Raw genomic sequence first — 22736 nt, forward strand, 5'->3', positions numbered from 1 at the left:
TTTTTCAAAGCAATATTTTGACTCTCCTACTGTGGATTGTAACAGTTCTCTTGCCATTGAACTCCTGGATGCATTCCAGTCTTCATGAATATGCCTGTTCTTTTGGGCACATTTAGTTTCTATCCATCATCTCAACTATCCGTTAATTCTAACAACCAATTTTTATGTATTTGGATCTTCTAACCATATTGCTTAGCATTAAAGAAGACTGGTTAAAAAAGCCTGGGATTTTTTTTCAATAATTAAAATACCTGATCTTTAGAGTTTCAGCCACTGGCACACAGTAACCAGTATATTATTCTCAAAAACTGCTACCTGTCAAAAAGCAGTTTTTTGGATGGTATAGTGAGGATTTGATATCTGAGTAATCTAGCATGGTGCTAACTAGCAGTCAAGCTAAAAGCTTATTTGGTCAGAAACATTAAATATTCTCTTACTGTGTGCAAGTTATTGATTGATTATTACCATTATTTTTAGATTAAAATTGGTATGCACTGATCATTCACAGAGAGTAATGCAAAGTAATGTACTTGGTTGCAACTCAAACAAAATAACCTCAATTCCAGCAACTGTTTTTAATCAAGGGCAAGTAGTCTGGTATGATGCTGCAGAATTGTTTGCTAATGTTGTGCCAAGGAGATTTTTAACTGTGTGTTGCCAGGAGTTAGTGGGGCTACTGTAGCAAACCTAACAAACAGAGCTGGACAAAACTCAAGCACAGCGACTCGCGCCGTACTGCTCCCTGCTGAGGGACTGGTGAGCATGCTACCGTTTGCTGGGAGACGCATGCAGAGAAAAGCAAAGCTGAATTTCAGAATTAATATCAGGTATCGGTTGAGCTGGTAGAAATACATCTAATTGAATGCTTGTAGCTTCTGATGGTCTGATCAAGGATTGTCATCAGTAGATTTCTCTAGAGAGAAATATGTAATAGTGGTCCTCAGGAGGCTGTGTAGTTTGCCCTGCTTGCTTTCTAGGGAAAATGTTTTCAAAGCTGTGTAAAAGTGCAAGTCCTAAATATAAGCTGAGTCAGTATCAATCACTTACTTTTTCCTGAAGGATCCCATTAACCCCTTGGCCTCCCAAAAACATGGTCTGGTTCTGAGATGCTCTACATTAGAACTTTAAATGTAAGATATTGTGCACATGAATAGATATCATTGACATCAGTTGGCAGTGTCCTACGTAGTAATTGGTTTCCTGACCAGTGAAACATTCAGAGCTTAAAGAAAAGGGAAAGTACCTGAGTTAATTAGAACTATATTAATATGTATATGATTAGTTCAATGTATAGCCTAGGTTTATTTAAAGTATCTCAGAATTGACTTTAATGTAAATCCAACTGCGCTATTTACTAACTGTTTTGGATGGCATGATTTTTTCACTCCTGTCTAGTTTAAGGAGTTTTAGCCCAGATTATTTTTTTCTAGTTGAGTTACACAAGATGAGGCAGTCTGTATAGATGAAGCAGGTGCATAATAGCTAAAATAGCCAAAATAATAGAGTGAAAAATGTGCAGGCAATCCATAAAAATTCTATGCATCTTGGGCTGCATTTCAGGCATATCTCTAGACTAAAGAGGAATGAATTTTTGGTTGGCCCAGCTGGGTTGTGTTTTGTTTCACATGCTTCCTAGAAAACCATTTGTTTTAATGTCTTTCTTGGATAATGGATTCAACAGAGTTTCTATTGCAGAGTTCTCATAATTACTCCATTTTGGGTTTTGAATGGATGGTGCTGTGCACGTCTGAATGTTGACGTAAACCACTCTGTTGGTTTTAAGAGGTGTAATTTGAACGTGTGATATGCTCCAATTTATAGTTGAATGTATGTTTAAAACATATGTGATTTGGCTATCAGGTATCTTTTTTACAATTCTTTCTTGTTAATAGTACTTTCTGAAGAAAATAGCTTTTGACTACTGTATGCACCTCTGCAGTACAAAAATATGTGGAACACATAACACAAGTAAAATGTAATGGACTACTAGTCAAATCATTCTCCAGATGAGACCTTTAATTTCATGCAAATTTATGGCTATACTTTAAAATATGTATCTATAATATGTCTGTGGTGATGTTCATTTTTGAAGGCGCAAACAGCATTAGGTCAATCTAAAAGCTTTATGTGTATGTTAGTATTTTGGAGTGGTGTTGTCTTTCTATAGCTTCCTTTGACTGTTTGGCAGCAATGCCTGCCTGGGCCAGGTGAGTGATTGAGAAGTCCTTACTTACTTGTCTTTATCGTTTGGTCCATGAAATAGAGAAGCTACTTCCAGTCTCTGGTTTGCTCTTCTTATTCCTACTGCTTTCATGCTAAGAATATAGCCTGTTACAGTGGTAGCAGATAAATATATACATTTTTTCTCTTTGACCTTGATTTTACTTGCTCTTTGGAAAAATTCCTTGCTTCTTCATAATCAGAAAAACCTTGTCATGAGTTCGAGTAATGCCATCGTATGCATTCTTTTCATGTTACATTTCATCTTTTGTTTTCTTTTTCTTTTCCTCTTTTTTTCTTCTAAGTTCTCCTTCCTTCTCATTTTTTTTGTGAAGATTTAACTAGAAATTTAATTAAAAAAAAAGAATAGACATCAGAATTGAAGTTAGATAAAGATGCTTGTTTTTTGGATGGCCAGTAGATGACAGAGAGAACGGAAAACAGAATAGAGTGTGTGCTGGAAATGCAATTGGGTAGTCTGTAAAGTAAAATTATTACTATTTTTTAGCGTGCGGTTGTGTGAAATGAACTGAAGAAGGCATGTACAAATGCAGAAAATAGATTATGATGTTTTGAGCACAAGGCATCAGACCATTTATAAGATAATAACAAATAATTATGCGTCAGTATCATCTTAAATATCTTAGTATGTGTTGCTGAAGCCACACCTTTGTTTTTTTGAAAGCTTACGGGGTTGTGGCTCCTTTCTAATTATTTAAGTAAAACAGGTTTTGACTCTGATTTTGGACATGATGAGAATTAAAGCTGAATATTTGAAAATAAACACCTTGGTTCAGCTGCCCTTACAATTGTTGAGATACTGTCTGCTGGTGTGTGGCAGGAAGAGATGTGCCATTCCAGAATCTTGCCAGGTCATGGGAAAGTGCATTGGGTTAGACCCTCAGAGAGATGCAATAGGAGATTTCCTCATCAGCTCTATTGACATTTTCATGTCTTGAGCACTGTTGCACTCTTTACATTCCTGTAATGTTTTCTGTTGTTTTTTTTTTCCCTTCTCCTGTGTGCATATGTGGGTATTTATATATAAACATATATGTATATTTTGCATATTTATCTATATTTAGATGGATATAAAAATTCATTTATTTTAAAGGAATGCTTGTTGAATTACCTGACCCAGTCTGAATGGTTTAGTAGAAACTAAGTTAAATATTAATTTGATAAAACATAATGAAGTATTAAATAAAAACTGAGTAACAATGGCAAAGTGACAAAGTCATCAAGTACAATCATGTCCTTTTTTTGGGAGAGAGTGAGAGAAAGGGATGTGAAGTACTGCTTCTGGCACATGGATGGTGTTCTCAGTCCATGATGTGTGTTTGCAGATATGTTTGTATACAGGTTTGTATTCGTACAGCAGTGTTCTTCGCATTAGCCATTGGACTACGCTGTCTACGAAGATAGAGGCTTTTTTCCTGCAAACCTTTTGATGGATTTTCTAGGAAAGAACTTATACATTAAAATCCCATAATGAATAGTTGTTCACTTAATTGAAGCGATTTAAAAGACTGAAAAAAATGAGTTTGAGAGAAGAGATTCAGTTTGAATTTCATTTTCTTAGACAAGGATACCTTAAAAGGTATTGGCAGCTTCTTCTCTCATTTCAGTCTCTGTCCTCCCACTCTGTGACAGCTGCTACTCAGCATTTTTCTTCTACTTAGTCTTGATGAGCAGGTTTGGTTTCTTTTATGATTCCTGTTGGACTTGAGCTGAAAACAGTTGGTGCTCATGAATATCATTAGAGCTGGTGGGGGAAGAGGCAGGTAGTGCAGCGTCTTTTGTTACAGCTCTGATTGTATTGTACATTTTTTGTGAGTCTAGAGTCATCCATATACTTGGTGAAGGGATAAAAGGCTGGTTAAGCAAATTTATCTGCCTTTGGGGATAGGGAAATGTGTTAGCAAAATGTAAAGAAGAAAATAGTGCTCTGAATTGAAGCCAAGCACAAGTCTTCTAAATTGAAACCAAGCTGGAAATCTAAAAAAGCTGTTCTACTTAAATTAACTTTCTGAAGCTCTACCCAGATTTTACCTACTGGCAATCAAATTGTCATCTTTCAATTCATATAAGAAGCTCTAAAAGCATTTTAATAGAAAAGTTAGTAGAAATTTATTTTGTAACTTTTATCTGTTGTTTATTCCCAGTGTGTTAGATTTAGCTAACATGAGAGAACTGTTATTTCATATAAGTACATGGCTAAACAAGTTGTTTCACAGGCAAAACAATTATTGAGAGAAGGTTACTTACATATCCTGTGCTATCTTCCTCAATTTTTATGCCATGATATCCTCATCCCATTACAGTGTTTTGCCTTCCCCTGTACACTTTTCCATTTGATCAGTCTCCGTCTCTAACGCTCCCTTCTGATAGCCATATCCTCCTGTGGTACCTGCTCACTCTCCTCTCCCTTGCACTGCCAAACCTTGCCCTGCCTACTGCTGGGACCGATGGCCACCTCTGCTGCTGAAGACGTGTGAGCTCTGCCTGTCTGGTAAGCCAAGAAGAACGGCTGTGTTACAACTTTTCCATCTATTTCTGTGCTAATGAGGCTTCCTCCTCCTGATCAGACTCAGAGAGATACTCAGCTCTTCAGGAAAGTGGTAGGACCTAAATACTCATGAGTTCTTTCTTCCATCAAATTGGTTGTAACTGGTGACTGAACTCAGAGTTAGTCAGGGGATAGACAGTACTGCAAAGCCTCATTTCCTGGGGAAAGCATGCTAAATGGTGAGGAGATGTGTTTTGATAAATTTATGGAGAAGGGAACTTATTTTGTGAGCATAACATCTAATGTTGCCATTGTGTAAATAATTAGGACAAACATCTTCTACAATAAAACAGTAGTAAACCTGTCTTTCTGAAGATCTACTTGTTCTAATGCAAATGCTATATGCTTTATCCTAGTGTGTTAAATGCAGTAGTGGATAATGTTCTCAGGTACATATACATGTTATAATTCACCTGTTACAAATGGGAAATATTCCAAACTGTGTTAATTATACTAGGCCAAAAATAATTTAATGTAATTGAACAACTACTTCTGCTACTGTAGCATAGGTGAATGAAATAGTTAATTATCAGAAATTTTTTCAACAGACCACCAAAATGTTTTTTTGCTCAATACTACCAATTGTTGGATTAGGAAAATAGATGACATCTGGGTAATAAGTTCTGAAAGCCTCTGAATGATATGATTTCTGTAAATGTCTATTTGATGTCATTAACCTGGACCTTTATGAGAAATAACCAACTCTTAAGATTTGCCGTTGCCTAATATTTAGTACTGAATTTACTCTGTGGATGCATGTGTTTATCAGTATAACAGTGAGACGTAGCTGGACGTTGCTTGAATGGGTATGCTTGGTTTAGAAATAGAGATGGGAACAATGCAATTGCTATTTTTTAGCAAATTACAGTTCTTTGTTTACATGGTCCTATTCATCAAGTGAAGATTGATTGTATAAAACCATAGTATGAAAAATGAAAAGTTTGCATGTCTAAAAGACCACATTACATAATGTATAATATACCCCTTGTCTAATATACCACTTTATTAGTTTTTTTTTTTTTTTTTTTCTGGTAGCATACTCTCTGCCAGTGCAGGTTTATCTCTGAAATCAGTGTGCAGCTGCTGTTTCAAGCCTTTGAATTCAGTCCCAGTGCTAGTCACTGGAGCGCTGTGTTCTTTCCAGTGAACCAATGAAAAGTTCACTGCAGAACTAATGGATGAACATTTACTTATTTCAATTTTATCTATCTAAAATAGCAAATACGCCAGCAATGAACTGTGAGAGAGATGTAGGAATCTTTAGGAATCTTTTCTTTTTTGCCACCATTCATCTAGAGGGATGTCAGAATTTTTTTCTGAAATCTGAAATGATGACTGTGAGTCCAAATGGAAAAGCAATCATGGAGGCAAAGTTATCCAGCTGGGTGTCTGCTTATAAGGCACTTAGTGAAAAATACATCACCTGGCTATGGGAAATGAAAGCCTAAAGAATGGGGTGGGTAATTAAGCTTTTTGACAATGACAGTTTTGGGGACTGTTATAAGGGCTGAATGATGTGCAGTACCATCAAGCACTGCATATTTCTCCTTACACGTCTTTCTAGTTAGGACTTTTCAAATACATTCACTGAATAGATAAACAATATAGCACCCAAAAATAAAACCTCAAGGGCAGCCTTGTAACTGCATGTTGGCTTTGGTGGGCTGAGTCTCACAATTTTTTGTGGGAAATCTTGCAAATATCCTGCTTTCAGACCAGCCTGGTACTGCTGTGTTGATTTGTGAGTGGTTTTGTATCCAGTGTCTCTCAGAGTAAGGTCAGACATGGGCAGCTTGGCTTGGAATGAAAACTCTTATTTTCTGCATGCTTGCCGTCTCCCTTGACTCTGCAAATGGAAGACTGCAACTTGCTTTAACTGCCAGATAGCAGGAGGATTCTGAAACTCACTGTCTATATCAACTGCATTACACCCACAGATACAACAATTATGTAGGGAAAATAAACAGTGTGAGTGACACTGTGAGGAAGACAAAACCCTGTGTCATCTAGACTACTGCAGCCTTTCAGAAAATTTATTCTGGACTTCTGCAAAGCAGCTGATCAGGTATTTCAAAGCAAACATGGGTGCTTGACAGCAACATAGGATGTGCTGAAGTTGGCTGGGCTTGAAGAACCTCTGGTTTTTTTTTTCCAGACACAAAGAGTTCCTCATGAGAACAATACTGCAGAGACACATGTCTCCTGTCTAGCTTGTCATCTTGTCCCTTGGCTCCTGCCGTTTGCTGTGGATATGTAGTAGACATGAAAATTATCATACTTTGGTTTTGAGGTGGACCAAATTTTTCTTAGGACTCTGTCCTAAGAAAAAAAAAACCAAACATTGCCATTTGCAGACTCGTGAGGGTTGCTTTCCATCTGGATTGGTTTCTAGTCTCTGTTTTCCTGTTGACCAGATACTCTTCTTAGAGCAGTCGAGTGGAAAGGATTGGGAAGGTGTCTTTGAATAACTTCCTGAATTTTGGTGGGAAACCTAAATGAAGGGAAACATGCTTTCTGCTGTTTTGTTTGTGTAATTGTTCCACAAAAACCAGCATAGGGTGAAAGATGAATGCCCTACTTCTAGTTACTGTTTTCCTCAGTAATTGTGCTCTTTTTCATGGTTGCATTTTGCAGTGTTTGAAAGGTTTCAATTCCTGTCAACATCGTTTTTCTGCTGAGCTGGCTACATTCTCTTCCCAACTTCTCTGCAGGTTTCACCTGTAGGTCAAAAGATTACTGTTTCCAAATTTCATCCTAGATTACCTGGTGGTAATGGAATTAATAATAACAGAATGTTAGATTTTTTTTCAGGATCGTGTGTCTGATGACTTATTAGAGAGATTAAGAACAGTGAGCTCCATAAGTTTTTATGTAAAGAATGGGACTGAATGGAACACATTAGATTTTATTGAGATGCAATTGGACTAACTTTAAGTTCTGTTCTTTTCTGATTGATAGACAGCAATCAGCATAGCAGGAAGGAAGACAGTGAGAGGAAGTAAATTAGTTACCTAGCTTTTCATCAGAAGCTCTTGAATTGCTGCAGTGTACAGTATATTTATTTTTAAGTATTCAGAAATAGAACCGACTACCAGATCACTCTGATTAGATTTGCAATTACTGACCTTTCTCTAATAAATACTATCTGCTGGCATTGTCCTTGCAAGCTTATTGGTGCTGTTATTTATTTATTTGCGAACACTGACATCATTTATGAGGGTTTATAATCATTTCGGTCTTTAGAACTCCTGAGTGATTTCTATTCTCTTAAGTGATTTCTAAAGACTCCTGGATTCCTGACAGAGGAGTAGCTAGCATAATTTTTGCTATGTTATGCTATAATGTTATGTACAATGATGCATTTTATTATGTGTTATAAAGCTTACATTTTGTTTCTTTTGGGTTCTGAATGTAACAGGCTTGTTTTAGCAGTGACTTCACACTTTGACGTAATTCATAATCGTTTTCTTTGACTTTTTCAGCTTTGCTCTGTTTTATTTTCTTTCTTTTTATTCTGGAGCAGTATGAAAGTCTCATCACAGGTTTGTATAGGACATAGCGGATATTCTGTGAAGTATTATTCACGGAAAAAATCTAAAAATGTAAAAAACGGATACATTCTACATGATAGTGTGGGACAGTACAGGCATCACATCATTTTTCCTACTGTCCTGATTAATATAACTCATGTGGATATTGTAAATTATCTAAATATTGTGTGGAAGAGAAGAGTGTTAAATCTACTTGCGTATTTTTTCAGTATATCCACCTCATTGAGTGCTGGCAACAGTTCCTTGAAGTTACCATGTCTGTTGCTATGGTTTCCTTGGAAAATGCTGAATGGCTTCTCCAGTTGGGAACAAGATACATTACTTTGCACTCATTTTGTATTACTAAGGCTGTTTCAAAGAAAAGTTGAAACTCAATACTATGTTGAGGTTGCAAAAATATAGGCAAAAGCTGTTTTATGTTTCTTCCTGTAAGAATTATGCTCTTCATGGAAATCACATAGAATATCTGTCTCCTGTAAAAAGGAACTGAAGTATCACTTTCATAACAGAAAATATAAATGAAGCTTAACAACGATGTGAGTTGCAAACTGTGGAATGCTGGTTTTAGCCTTGTGCCCACTTGGGCATGGTAAGTCTTGCTCTCCCAGCACTTTGGCACAAAGAATGTCTAAGCTCTTAGTTTTGCCCAATCTAAATGAAGTGAGCAGGATGTAGTAAACAGATTAACGCTGTGTTTATTGGTAATTTATTCCGATGTGAAAAGTAAAGGATCCATTAAGTGGTGTATAAATAGAGTAAAATGAAGTGGCGTTGCGCAGCACTTAACAGTTTTCAACTTAAATGTGCAAAGAACTCCAGAGATTTCTCTAAGGACAAGAAAACAACAGTCACCCTTGCTTAAGTAAGATTGAGATAGATAAGCTTTCAGATCGGAAGGTATGTTTTCAGCACAGAGGATTAAGTCATTTTGGCACTCCCTTTTGAGCTTGACATTGATACTGTAATGAGCTCCAAGTAGCTCCCTTGTGCCCTTGAGGTCAGTCCTGGGGTCTGAGTGGGACCAGGAGGTCATCTCCCTTCAGCCTCCAGGGACTCAGCCTCGGGTGCCACTCAGCCTCTTCACAATCTGTCAGTTCATCATGACTCTTGAAGTGCTGCTAGCTGAAGACAAAGCACAGCTGACACCATGGCCTTCTGTTGGAAGCCTTGTGCTCCCTCATGGCCCAGGCTTTGGTGTGCGAAGGCACGGGCCTGGTTAGCAAGGTTAGGCAAGATGGTGTTGCAGAAGAGGCTGGTGAGTTTTGCTGCTGCCCCTGGGTGACGGGTGGGCAGAGCGCGCAGTCCTTGTGCCCTTTCAGTGGCATGTCATTTCACTGCTCCGATGTAACAGTTATTTCTTAGTGGCAAGTGCAGCTTCCTCCGTATGCATTTGCACTGTTTCTTTCCAAAACAACACAAATCATTATAACTTCTGCAGTAAGAATGTGGTAGATTGCACCCTATTTGTCTGAGAAAAGCCTACTGACTGCTTGTAAACACAGAAGCAAGACTGGGCTGGTGTCTACAGTGTTTAAAAAGGAATCAGGAAATCTTCATGCTTGTCATGCTTCAAGGACATAGAGGACCTTGAAATTTCTGCAGTGAAGTCATAGTGTTTGACATGTCTGCAGATTTTCATCAAGAAACTGGACATAACCAGCAAAGAGAGACATCATGAAAATATTTAAAATCAAATAAAGAAAATGTAAAACGATTCAAATTAATGTAAAGGACAAAGCAAAGTGAAAGTAACTATTCACAAATAACATTGAGCAAAAGATGAATCAGACATTTGTGTTCTAAAACAAATCCGAGGCATTGCTATTATTCAGGAAGAATAATTCTGGAATAGTAAATCCTGGCCACTTCCAATGTGGTGAGAATCATAGAATCACAGAATCATTAAGGTTGGAAAAGACCATTAAGATCATGCAGTCCAACTGTCAAGGTGCACTGAGAAGGGACAGTTTTGAAGCCTGCTGTTCCTTTCTTAAGGATCAGAAGTAACAGGTGGATGGAACAAATAGGGAAGCAATGACAAAAAAATGTCACTTTATGGGATGCTGCTTTGTCAAATAAATAATTGTGGCCTTATTTCTCTTGAGTTACCGAGGAATAGGTTGGTTTTAAAAATCTGCATTAGTATGTGGTTTTGTACAGCAAAGTAGCCCTATGATTAGAATACTGTAACCTCACCTAAACCTAGGAATTGGGGTCATCTGGAGGGCTGAATCTGCTCCTGTATCATATGACAACTTTTCAGGTTGACCTAGGTATTGGGGGAGTTTGCACCACTGCTATAATCTAGTAGAAATAGAAAAATGCCAAGCTTTCTGTCAATCATCAATGTTTTTGCAGTAAATTTGCCATACATAGCATACTTCATTTTGTAGTTTTCCTCACATTCTGAGCCCTGCTCTATTAATAAGCCGTGCTTGCAGTGCACTGTGCCCGTCTAATCAGAGAAGCATGTGAAGATTTGTGCTGTGCCTCACATTCTGCTCCAGGAGGTGTGAAACAAATGATCTGGGGGAGGCAGGGGACGTGTGGGACCATCCGTTCCTGTTTGGTGAGATGATGATGTACCTTCAAGTCCTGCCTGTGAGAGTAGGAGCCCGCCCTCCCTCTGCTCGTTTTCCCTTGTGTCGCATACAGGTCAGGATGCATTCAGAAGGGCTCTGGTGCCATGGGGGAACTCCGTGAGTCTTAACATGGTTATGAACTTCCAATATTTGCTGAGACAGCTATAAAGGCAGTCAGCTTACACTCTGCAACAAAGAAACTTTACACCCATCTCTTTGGCACACCTCTTCACAGTGTTCTTGCCAATGACTCCAGAGAGCATTTTTGCTGTTTTTAAATCTGTAATAGAACCCGTTTGTGAAGTTCAGCATTTTAGGTAGTTTGTAGAGGAGAATGCCATTTATGATTCTGTCTGTGGAGGCCATATTTTACAGCACATAATGTAACAATAAAAAACAACAAATAGCAGTGCATTGCTAACCTATTTGAGATTTCCATGCTTTGTATATATAGGTATATATATATTTAGGTGTATATTAAAGAGATACAAAAGGTGTGACTTTGATATTTAATTCTTCTTTGATAGTTTGTCACCCTAGTTAATTTATTTTTGTCTTCCTGAAAAACACAGCTATGATATAACACGATACCTAAGGAGCACCCAACGTTTTCTTCAGAGATAACTTTTTGATGGTCAAAATGTGGTTTTCCCATGTTAAGGTGGACAGACGGGGTTTTCGCATTTGCTGTTTTCTTCCCGGTAGTGAAAAACAAGAAGTGCTAACTATGGCAGTTTTTGGTGTCTGTTTTTAAAACAATGTAGGCACAAATTCAGCATTGGGAAAAAAATAAATCCACTGTTGGCATTTATCAGTGCTGCAGTTCTGCGTTTCGGCCTCAGCATGAATGTTTACCATGTGAATGTGTTCTGGTTTGCTCAGGCTCCTCCATCTAAATTAAAAGCGAATTACAGGACAATATCCTAAGTAGGAAAAAATTCTGAATCCAATCATAGAATCATAGAATGTCCTGGGTTGAAAAGGACCTCAAGGATCATCTAGTTTCAACCCCCCTGCTGAGTGCAGGGTCGCCAACCACTAGACCAGGCTGCCCAGAGCCACGTCCAGCCTGGCCTTGAATGCCTGCAGGGACGGGGCATCCACAGCCTTCTTGGGCAACCTGTTCCAGCACATCAAAGACGAGACAAAAAATGTGTCCCATGATCAGTGTAACTATTTGCCATGTCATGCATTAGGACTTTTTTTTAATAAAGACAATTTTAGCTTGCAAAATAACACATTTCTCTCACAGAGTAAATAAAGATGAAAAACGTGCTGAAAATATCTGCTCTCTTTGTGCTAAAATGTTCTTTCATTGGAGGAAAATCCATGCCCATGTACATTAGAAGTGTGAAGGGAATACCTTTGGGCCATTGTGAAAGCATTTATGTCACTTTACCACTGTGGAAATGCTGTGGGCCTGTATGAATTGCCTCGAGTGGCCTCACATGCTGAACTTGTGATTCAAAGATGAGAATATCTTTAGAAATAGCTTTTCCTATTCTACTCTGTCTTTTCTTATTTTTGGCCATTTTGTGGGTAAAATAAATATAAAAAGCCATTAATACAGTTCCTCGAGGATTGGAAAAAACCTTCCACTCACTCATTATTTATAAATAAATTTAAAATTATTATAAACGTTTCATATTTAAGTGTTCTTGATAATGATGAAGCTTCTGCTTTACAGTATTACTTTCCATTGTATATAAGTCAAATGTATTGTTTCAGTCTTACAATATATTAACTGTTCTAGAGATCATTCACACAGGTACAGAATATGAAATGCTGTACAAAAAGTGAATTTTTTTGAGAAATTCTAGCTTTTTCTTAATATAATTTCTGTAAGTAGTCTTAAGATTTTTCTCTTCAGTGGAGACTGTTTTAGGAGGTTTTTCGACCTTATTTTTAAGTTATATTGGTCATAATTTCCTTTTCTATATATAAATTTTGCTAAGATGCTTATGTAACTAGTACACACATGGGAGGGAAAGCTAGAAAGAAAATAATCTATATTATTAATATGCTCAATTTTCATTTATTAATGTGGAATGGTTGGATTCATGCTAATCTCAAGTCTCAGCAAGAGATTATTGTCTTGTGCATTTCTGAATTCTACCTGGTGAACTGAAAATTAACTCTACTGTTCAGAGTGCACTTACTGAAGTGTTATTACACACACACTTGCTGTTACACTGTGTAACAGATATTCTGAGAAGACATTGGTGGGATTTTAAAGATGCAGAGTGGTCTTAGCTTCATACATATAAATTTTCCTAGAGTCAATCTGAAATTTTAAGAATGACTTTTCATTGTAGTGTTTCATATTTAGGAAAGAGAATGTTTTAATTCTCATTTAAATATGTATTACTGAAGTTCTGCTGGACCAATAATATTCTAATGTTTGAGATGATGAAGGACTTCGCTTTCCACTAAAGCAAATGGTTTGTTGCAAGAGAAGACGAGCAGCTCTACTGCTGCTGGTTTTCATTAATGTGTCACTGGGCAGTTTGGGTTTTTCTCCAAGCCGCTATCTATTTCTTAGGTCACACACAAACAGGAAATGGTTTGAAAAGTGACTCTGGGGAATAACGTGCCCGGGGAGTAACGTACCTGAATTTCAAAGAAATGCAATAATTTATTAAACAGTAATCATTCTGGATCTGTAAAATATGAGGGACCATAGTAGGGGTGCTGCCAGTCTTCGTTCTTTCTTGCTTGTCAGCATAAATGCTGTATGTCCCTGAACTTCATGCAAAAACTGGAGAAAACTTATGCAGTGTATTCAGAGAAGCAGTTGTACTGCATGTGCTGAAGGGTAAGCAGTTATTAGCCACCTCAATCAATTAAATATAAATATCTGAAATAGAACAGTTGTACCGTTCAATTCACTACAAAGCCGCCTTCTCCAGAAATTACATACGTTGAGATTTGTAATTCCTAGTCCTATAAATCCAGTCAGGAATTTTCTTTTGTTTAAACTGCCTTAGCCTTTCTTTTTTTTTCCTCCCTCTTTAGGAAAGGGTCAGAATTTCTTTCTTATAATGCAATTGGCACTTGATAATAAAAGTAAAGCAGATGTTAATAAACACAGACAGACTAGTCTGTGTTCATTTAACTGAGCTAAGCACATAATTGCTCAATGAGGAGCTACTGTTTAAGTTTCTTAGGAGATTTGTTTGCAAGTTATCATTACAGGGCTTATCAGCTTTGTAAGCTGAATGTCTTCTGCTGCCACTAAAAGCTTTGAGAGGAATCTGAAAACTTTCAATGGCTTGCACAGTTCCAGAAATCTAATCTTGTAAATCCCATTTGGATGAGCTATGTGTTGTGTGCTGGTCTTTGGACTTTGCTGGACTGGTCGAGGAGCATTTGTCAGGCTCCTTGCACATCTCAGGTCTTTACAAGTTCAGCCAAGATGAGCCTTGCTTGTGTTGAGTTGTCTCACTTGGAATTTTCCAGTTTAGTAGTCCTTATTAAACCAGAGCAGCACATTTTTGAAGTTGTGTTCATTCTGCTCAAATGTTTGGGACGTTATTGTTATAGTTTGTGTATTTTCATTGTCATAATTATGGAATAAGTATAGTGGGGGATGATCTTAGACTGTGAGAACAGTCCAAGCATAAAAGTACACGCAAAAAATACTTAAATATGGTTCTCTTGATTTAAGAGATCTAACACAGGCATATAATTATGAGGTGCACACGGGTTTTGCAACTTAGGCTTTCATTGTTCTATATACCTAAAAAAAACCTACGTAATATCAGTATGGTCCCCCTGAAAAAAGTAATTTACAGAGCCTTAAAAAGTAGAAAACATGTATTTTTTAAACTTTGCTTGCAAGTAGAAAATATATTCTTATATTACAGAAAACTTTGTTGTGGCACATGCATTTGGATTATTTGAGACCAATAAATTATTTGAGAGGGTGCTTGACTTAATAATTAAACTCTTATTATGGACCCTGGAAAATCTGATGGATAAAAAAAAAAGCGTGCAGGTTGCAGAAACTGAAATAGATTTGGTTTGCTTCCGTTTTATTTTTTTTTTACTCCTTTATGCTATTCTGTCTTGAAAATTGCTAATAGCAAGTGATTAATAAAACATAGTGAAGGTAATTGGATCAGATGTTGGGGTCTTGATCCACCATGGGTGCAAACCGATCTATCTCCAGAAATCAGAAGAACAAGGCAATTTTGTCTTGCTTATGGACCTAAGTTTATGGCAAATAAAATTCTCCCTATGTCACATTTCCTTGTAAAATATAATGGATTGGTTCCTAATCGGCACCCTGGGGCACAATATTGCTACTCTGGCTTTTTGCATGTTTTCAAATTGTGGCAAAGGTTGCTCTTGCAGATGAAGACTTGTTAGTGAGTACTCGTGAATACCTCAGAATTTCATGCCATTGCTCAAAATAGGAGATACATTTGAGCTGCACGAAGATGTGGAGTTTTACACATTTGTGTTTGTATGTTAGTTTCTTTATAATGATGTTCAATGCTATATTAGAGGTTTTTGCACTTGTAAAAGTCTGGAGAGATAATGGCTGCCTTGCAGTTCTCAGTTACCTTTGGGGGCAGCAACTTGACACCTTCATAAAATATTACTGCTTGCTTGCTATCTGTATATCTAAAAAATGTGCTACAGCATTGTGTCTTAAATACTGCTGCAATAGCACAACAAATCTGTGGAGGTTAGTTTGTTTTTAACCTTCCTTATAGGTAGGGCTGCATTTCCTTCACATGCACCGTTTCTGAGTTGCATTGTTTAGGACAAATATTTGAGGAATACTGGGGTACAGCAGACCCTTGGTTATTAATGCAGAGCTCAGAAGTGATTTTCAGAAGGTCACTAGCTTCTGCGGTGCCTACCTAGTAGCTGTTTTCATAATTCATGGTTCTTACTGCTGAAAAATAATTGATGTAAGGAAAATTGTTCGGAAGATGAGAAATGGAAGATGGGATGTAAAGGTCACCTCTGAAACTGTAAGAAATGCAGCCATATTGATTTAATCAAAGTTGCTTTTTATTTCAGGCCTTGGGTAGGCAGTTTTTCTCTGTAAATTCTAATTTCTTTTAAACGCTTTTTAAAATGAGATGTTTTGTTCTTAAATTAGAAACTGCATTGCTAAGTTTATGGAAATACAGGTCATTTTATGGAAATACAAGTAAATATGGCTGCCGTTTTTGGTTATCCTTTGCCAAATTCATTACTTCCCAGTTCTGTTGTATGTGTGATTCATTTGGTTCTTACTTCCCCTGCATGTTTTCTTGCATAAGTGATTAGTAAGTCATAATGAAGGATCAAATTTTGGGGTCATGATTCTTAATAGATTCAAAAAAGGGTAAGATGCATATATCTGGCTAACACAGACTATTATTCTAATACGGTGTTCAGAGTAACTGAATGTTACACTCCATGCACGTGTTAGAGCAGTGGCAAAAATGACTTTCCAGAAGTAGTACCTTGAACTGGTCTCGGAAGCCCATTTCACACACTGTGAACCAAACTTCTATCATTTCCTTGAAGTTTTAGCATCTGCCCCTGTTGACATATTTGTCTCCTTGACTTGATAAGAACAACCTCAGAGTTATTCAGCGTGAGAAGTATTACAACGGTGAATAACCTTCACTGTTAATAGTTTAATTCTTAAATTTATACTCCTCTGATCAGGTTCAGAGGGGCTGCTAGAAAACATGAATATTCTCGAAGATGGAAACTACGCTACAAAGCATTGATGTGGATAACTGTTGGTGCCTGCAGTGTTTGCCTTGAAGCGCTGTTCCCCTGTCCCTGTGTGGGCGCAGCCTCCTCTGAGCGCGGGCACTCATTGTTCGCACGCGTGGGGCACGGCTGTGTCTTGGCTGGCTGTGCTGGGTTCGCTCCGTGCTCCTGCAGGTCACGGTGCCGTTTGGGCTTTGAATAATCATGTGATGTATCTATTGGTTAATTTTTGTCTGCTCTAAATAAGCTCTGCAGTTTGCTGCACAACATGGGCAAATTCTCTCTAGAGTTTCTTGTCAGTGAAACCAGAAAGGAGTGCACGGTAAGAGTCTGCCTGTGCATCACTGGAGCAAGTGGAACTCCTGGCTGCGTGGCAGTGAGTGACAGGGCAAACTCCTCCTTTAGCAGCAAATGCTGTCATTTGGGAAATTGGGTTGAAGTGTAAGTGGCTACGGGACAGAATTGCAAGTATCTTTCAGGATATGCCTGTGTTTTTAATGCAAATGAGCAGAGAATATTTGCAGGACACCAGTAAAATGTGCTACAACATGCATTTTACTTCTGTGTTCAGAAAGCAGACTTGCTATAACACTCTGGATGCATAACAATATGAAACCCAGCAATTTATTACAGTTGCAGTGCTGTTTTGCTCAAGTTCTTCTATAGGCGTGAAATTTGAATAAAAATATGCAATGTTAAATAGATAATTAGGTTGATTCCTACCATAAATCTTTATCATATTTATCACTTTGATTTAAGAAATGAGTCATCTTACAGCAATTTCTTCTCACTACTTAAGAATATTTTATGGATGCTGCACATACTGCTTTCTTTTTAAAGTCTGATTTTATTTTATTTTGAATCATTTGCATGTCTCATATGTAACAGGTGATGTAGTGCCATATTTTCTTCCTGTAACATTTTGAAGTATTTTTACTTTATGTTAAAAAAAATATGTAAAGTTATCTAGTATTTTTGGAGTCTTTTTTTTTTTTTTTTCCACTTACAAAACTGAGAATCTTGGACTGTTCTTTACCTTAACTGGAGGTATCTCCCTGTGAAATTAGAATTTAATTCTGGTCAGTCAAGAACCCATTAACTTGGAGAATTTGATCTTCTAAATTAGAAGTCCAACAGTGCTTATCTTTATACACAGCAGTATCATTCTTCCAGACTGTATTGCAAGATATTTATTAGTCGTATAGGAGAATATGTTCTGCTGTACAGATGCAAAAAATTGCCACTTAAGGGTGCCAGCAATTCATTTTGTCACTTCTCCATAGCGTGGCTGATAAATATAGCTTGCATCCATTAAAGTGCAATAACTTTTACTGAGATAATTGGAGGATAATTAAAAAAAAAAAGCTTCACTAAAAGCCTTCTTTCGTTTGGATATTTTATAATCCTTTTTTTTTTTTTTTCTTAATCACAGTTCTGTCTTTTAATGATGGGTTAGAATGTTTATCTGTGAGAAATTAATGGTTTTTGAAAGCTTGGTGTTTTAACGTTAAAACAGTATTAGGTGGCTATTCTGCACAACTGAACCTCTTTTGTGCTGATGCAGAGGCCCTCATCAATTTGTTGCTCAGGTGCACTGCAATACAAGGCAAACCATGGAGTAAGTGGTGGATGTTGAGAGCAGACATGTCGCCAACAAGGAGACTGTGTGTGGATGAGGAGATGTCTACGTACCTGTACATACGCAGTTGCAGTTCAGTTTTTGGCAGATTTTACACAAGTGGAGAGATTTACAAAGGTGTCAAAACCATGTGTCAGGGCCTCTGCAAGAGGGAGGCCTGGGTTCACATGATCTTTTGCTTGATCTGCCTTCTGTTTAGCCACTGCCACTTGTTTGCCAGAGCATTTCCATAATAGATAACTTGCAAGGTACCCTGGCTTTGTTGCGCAGACTGTTTCTTGCTATTAGTCTTCCTTTTCATTGGAAATATTTTAAAAGAAAAGTGTCTGGAACTCCATTAGGTTCCCGGCTGTTCGGTGGCATATCCTGGTAGTGGTTTTGAAAAGTCATTATTTCTGGTTTATGCTTTCAGCTTCAGTGGGCGTTGAGCGTTTTGCTAAATTTTGAACACAATTAAAAACTGTCTTTTCTCTGGCTCTGTAGCCTGAGGTGTGCACAGAGCCCGGGCTTTATTCTCGTGAGCAGGCACTGTGCATTAAAACATCAGGAGAATGGGAACTGCCAGGGCAAAGGAACCCGGTGGCTGCTTTCTCTGCTGTCTTCCTTTGCAAGCTAGTGAATTTTGCAAGACAGCTTAAATGATCTAGAGTGGAAAACCACAGAAATGTCACTTTATTTTTCAGGATTTGTTAATAAAAGAAAGCAATTACCTCTTCTTGCTTCCTCCTCTGTGCTTTGTCTTGCCCTGTGCTGTGTGTTGCACTCAGGAGTGCAGAGCTTCTCCTGCCTCTGCTCCTGTAGACAGCGAGCAGGCAGGAGAGCAGGGAGGGAGGGGAGAGAGAAATCTGTAGGGGGTGGAGAGAGTGTGCTCCCCTTGCAGGAAAGGTGTGTCTCTCCTGACACATGTTCAGACCACTCCGGAGTTAGCCTTAGGTAAGCACATCATATTATGGTCATTTATGCCTTCTTGCTGTAATGGGTAGCTGTGCCTCACTTGCATAATTTATCTCCTCAGTCAGTAATACAATCCCAGTGGTCGGAGGATTTCAGGTACGGGAGCCTAATGCTTTTAATGGTAACTTTCCTGCTATGCTTTGCTGTCCCTCAGGATAATTTTATGCTGTCTAAACAATATTTTGTATTTTGGGGGAAGGTACACAAGCAGTGTGTATAAGGAGTGGTAACTTGAGTTACTCTTAAGTCATGAGGCAGATATGTGGGTTAGTGAGGGGGAATTAGTTTGCATAGCCAGAAGGCAAATGATAATTGCTTTGAAAATGTCCCTGTGTTTTAGTTTTAGAAAATATGATGATAGAAAAAAATTTGTGATAATAGAACCATGTATGTAAAAGAAAAACTATCCTATTAGTGTTTTTCCAGGATTTATTACCTGGTGATGTTCTCCCTGAAATATTAATAAACTGCTTATATTGTCATTAAAAATTATCATAAAGCATAAATATTAGCTTATAAAATGTGATTTTTTTCTGAAATTGATAGCTAATTGTGAATGTTCAGTATTACATGGCGTCAAAAGAAACTATTTGGAAAGGAAAAAAACAGCTTATTAATGAATGTTATCAAAAAATGATTGTACTTTGTGTAGATTTATATAATGAAAATGCACCTACTTTGTATTTGAGCATAGTTTTTAAAAAATGCATTCAAGACCAGATTTTGTCTTGTCAGAATTTCACATGTGCTTCTGTTTCGTTCTTTTCTTACTTTCAGACCCATTTGGTTGCTGTGAATTTTATTTCTCTTTAACTTGAGCTTAGGCACCGTTAAGCACAATACTCAGATATTTATTTTGGAGGTTATATTTCTGCCTGAACTAACCAAACACGTTAAATGAATAAAATTAGACTAAATGTTTTAGGAGAACATGTAGCGCATCAATTTCCTGCTCCTAATTGGAAGTAGGGAGAGAGGAAAGAAGATAAAAGAATTATTTTTGATAAAATACAGCATCATTTTGCAAGTTGTCATGTTTTATGTCGTCAAATTTTGCTTGTACTTGAATTTCAAATAGATTCACAATGCAGTTTTATCTGAAATGCAAATGGTACAGAATGTCTTGATGGGCTGATGTATTTGGATTTGCAAATGCCTTGATGAATTTTATAACTTCTCTGAATTTAGCTGAAAACGGATTTTCAAAAATACTTTTTTTTTTAAGGCTTCAAGTTACGTCTGAAATATAGGCAGGCAGTCTGCCATTTATCAATTGAGCTGAACATGTATCTAAGACCAAAGCTTTTTCCGTCCCCTCCGAGAGAGACGATCCATTCTTTTAAAAATGCTTCTATGTGGGCAAGTCTGTGAAACTGCATTCTGCCTGAAAATACCCCAAGTTGATAAAGCGGGGTTATGTAACTAGTATTGCATAATAATACATTTAAAGATATTCTAATATGAGTTTACTTTTATCACTGTTTCTTTAGGAGAAAAGGTTGCGGAGATGTGACTAATTACCCTCCTTCTTTCAGGTTATCAGATGTCCTAATTTTCAAGGAGTGTCCTTGCTAACAGGGACAACCCGGGAATTTTGTAGGCTTTATTGAAAATGGGGCAATGTTCTAATTTCAGAAAAATCCCATGTCAACCAGATACACGAGCAACCCCAGAGCCGCACATGGACTCAGGGCATCCCATCTGCCTGGGCTCTCATCAGAAAATGGTGCGAAATGTAGGGGTGCTGCAGCTCCCATTTCTGGGGAGAAGCGTTAGTACGATGAAAAATCTTTCTAGTCCTAGATAGAAGTGACACTGATGGTGTGTTCTCTATTTGGAAGTGTGTTCAGTTATCCCTTTCTGTAAGTTCCATGTAGCACCGAAGCTAGTAATTAGTTATGAGAATGGAACAGCCAAACCACGTTCATTGTCCCTTTCCACTTGAATGCACAGAGCAGGCTGCAAGTGTTGGTGTGCGGGAAGGAATTGCCACAAAGGCTGAAGCTAAATGTGAAGGAGGAACAGCTCACTGCACTCTCTGTTCTCAGACAGTTGTCAAAAGAGAAAAGTGGGTTTAAGAAGCGTTCAGATTTGTTTGACTACTTGGTTGTCTCTGTACTCAAACTCAGAATATTTTATATGTATTTTAAAATAAAGAAGTCCTGGGATTATATAAGGGGTTACCAAAGTACAACATAGAGAAATCTCTGCTTCTAGAAGAAAGGAAAAGTTGAAACATGGATTCACACTGTATTTTAAATGTGCTAAGACATCTCCAGTTATGTATGTATCTAGAGGTTTCTTCCATGGAAGAGATCACTGTTATGTCTCGCTTCTGCCCACTAAAAGCAGGTATGCACGTAAAGTTCATATTGGGTTTCACTGAAGCTTTCAATACTTGAGAAAGTCCTGAGTAATTGTGTGTTTTAAATATAAACTTTCCATTTTTTCTAGTACAGACACCTCAATGTATTAGAGGGTTTAAACAAGAAACTGGTAAAGCATTATGGCATTGAGGATTTCTGCATGTTGGGTTCTACAGCTGGATCCACAGGCAGCCCACCTTCCAGGTTCTCTTGTAAACAGCTTAGAATTGAAATGCACCGTTGTTGTGTTTGGTCTTATTATCCAAAGTGTAAGTTACATAGGAAACTGAATGCATTTTTCATCATGACTGTAAGTCGGGACACACGGGAAAAGTCTCCTTTGCTGGTTTTGGTGTTCTAAAATGCATCACAAATACATACATTCTGCTTGTCTCTGTTTTATAGCAATTGTGATTTTTAAAAATAATTATAATTTTTGTAGCTTTAACTTGTAGCAGTATAATACCTGGTATTGACTTGACGGCACCACAGTAGGATTAAAATAAGGTAGTTTTTTTTATTCAGAGCAGCTGACTCTTACCTGGGTAAGTCACAGTGGTAGTATTTCATTACTTCAACTTGTGTCATTTTGCAGCATAAAATTTCATCTATCTGCCATCTCAGTTTCTTTTCTTTGTTAGAAGCGTTTCACGTACTCCCACTTCTTGTAATTAGAATAATGATGCAAAATTTTCTCAAGGTTACGAAAACTGTTGTAACCACAAAATAGAACATGAACAAGCTGTAACTGCTTAGTTTCTTAAGTGAAGATATGAAGCCCCCGAAGAGTTATGAGTCTTTGTGAGGAAGGTGTGCTACTAATATGGAGGAAGAAATGTGAGTTCTTAACAGTTGCTGATAATTAAGGGGCCAGATTTCAGCTGAGGTGAAGGAATGATCGTGCTGGAGCCCATGTGCAATGCTAAAAGTATCTGTGGAACAATTTGTAAGGTATTTAATGTTGTAAAAATCAACTGAAAAAGAGTATTTGCATTTTCTGTATCAATTAAATTGGGAACATTTCAATGATAATATGTCATGTGGATTAAGTCCTAGAGTTCTCATTGCTGCTAAAGGGATTTGTAAGTGTTGTAAAATCCATACGCATCATAACAGAAAATGTGTTTCAGA

General features: G+C 37.6%; 1 protein-coding gene across 10 annotated transcripts in view; it reads left to right on the plus strand.

Annotated features, from left to right (window-relative positions):
* ATP2B2 (ATPase plasma membrane Ca2+ transporting 2) overlaps window positions 1–22736 on the plus strand; it is a 295684-nt gene that overhangs the window by 82290 nt on the left and 190658 nt on the right. For 7 of the 10 annotated variants that reach the window (XR_002442628.1, XM_021409828.1, XM_021409835.1 and 4 more), the window contains exon 1: window positions 19204–19335. The exons of 2 other annotated variants lie outside the window; for them this stretch is intronic. The gene's annotated coding sequence lies outside the window, so the exon portion shown is untranslated. Of the gene's footprint in view, window positions 1–19082; window positions 19336–22736 lie in introns of those variants that run through there. One more of the 10 variants, XM_021409831.1, reaches the window with a different exon arrangement.

This window comes from Numida meleagris, chromosome 11 (assembly GCF_002078875.1).
Source record: "Numida meleagris isolate 19003 breed g44 Domestic line chromosome 11, NumMel1.0, whole genome shotgun sequence".
NCBI lineage: Eukaryota > Metazoa > Chordata > Aves > Galliformes > Numididae > Numida > Numida meleagris.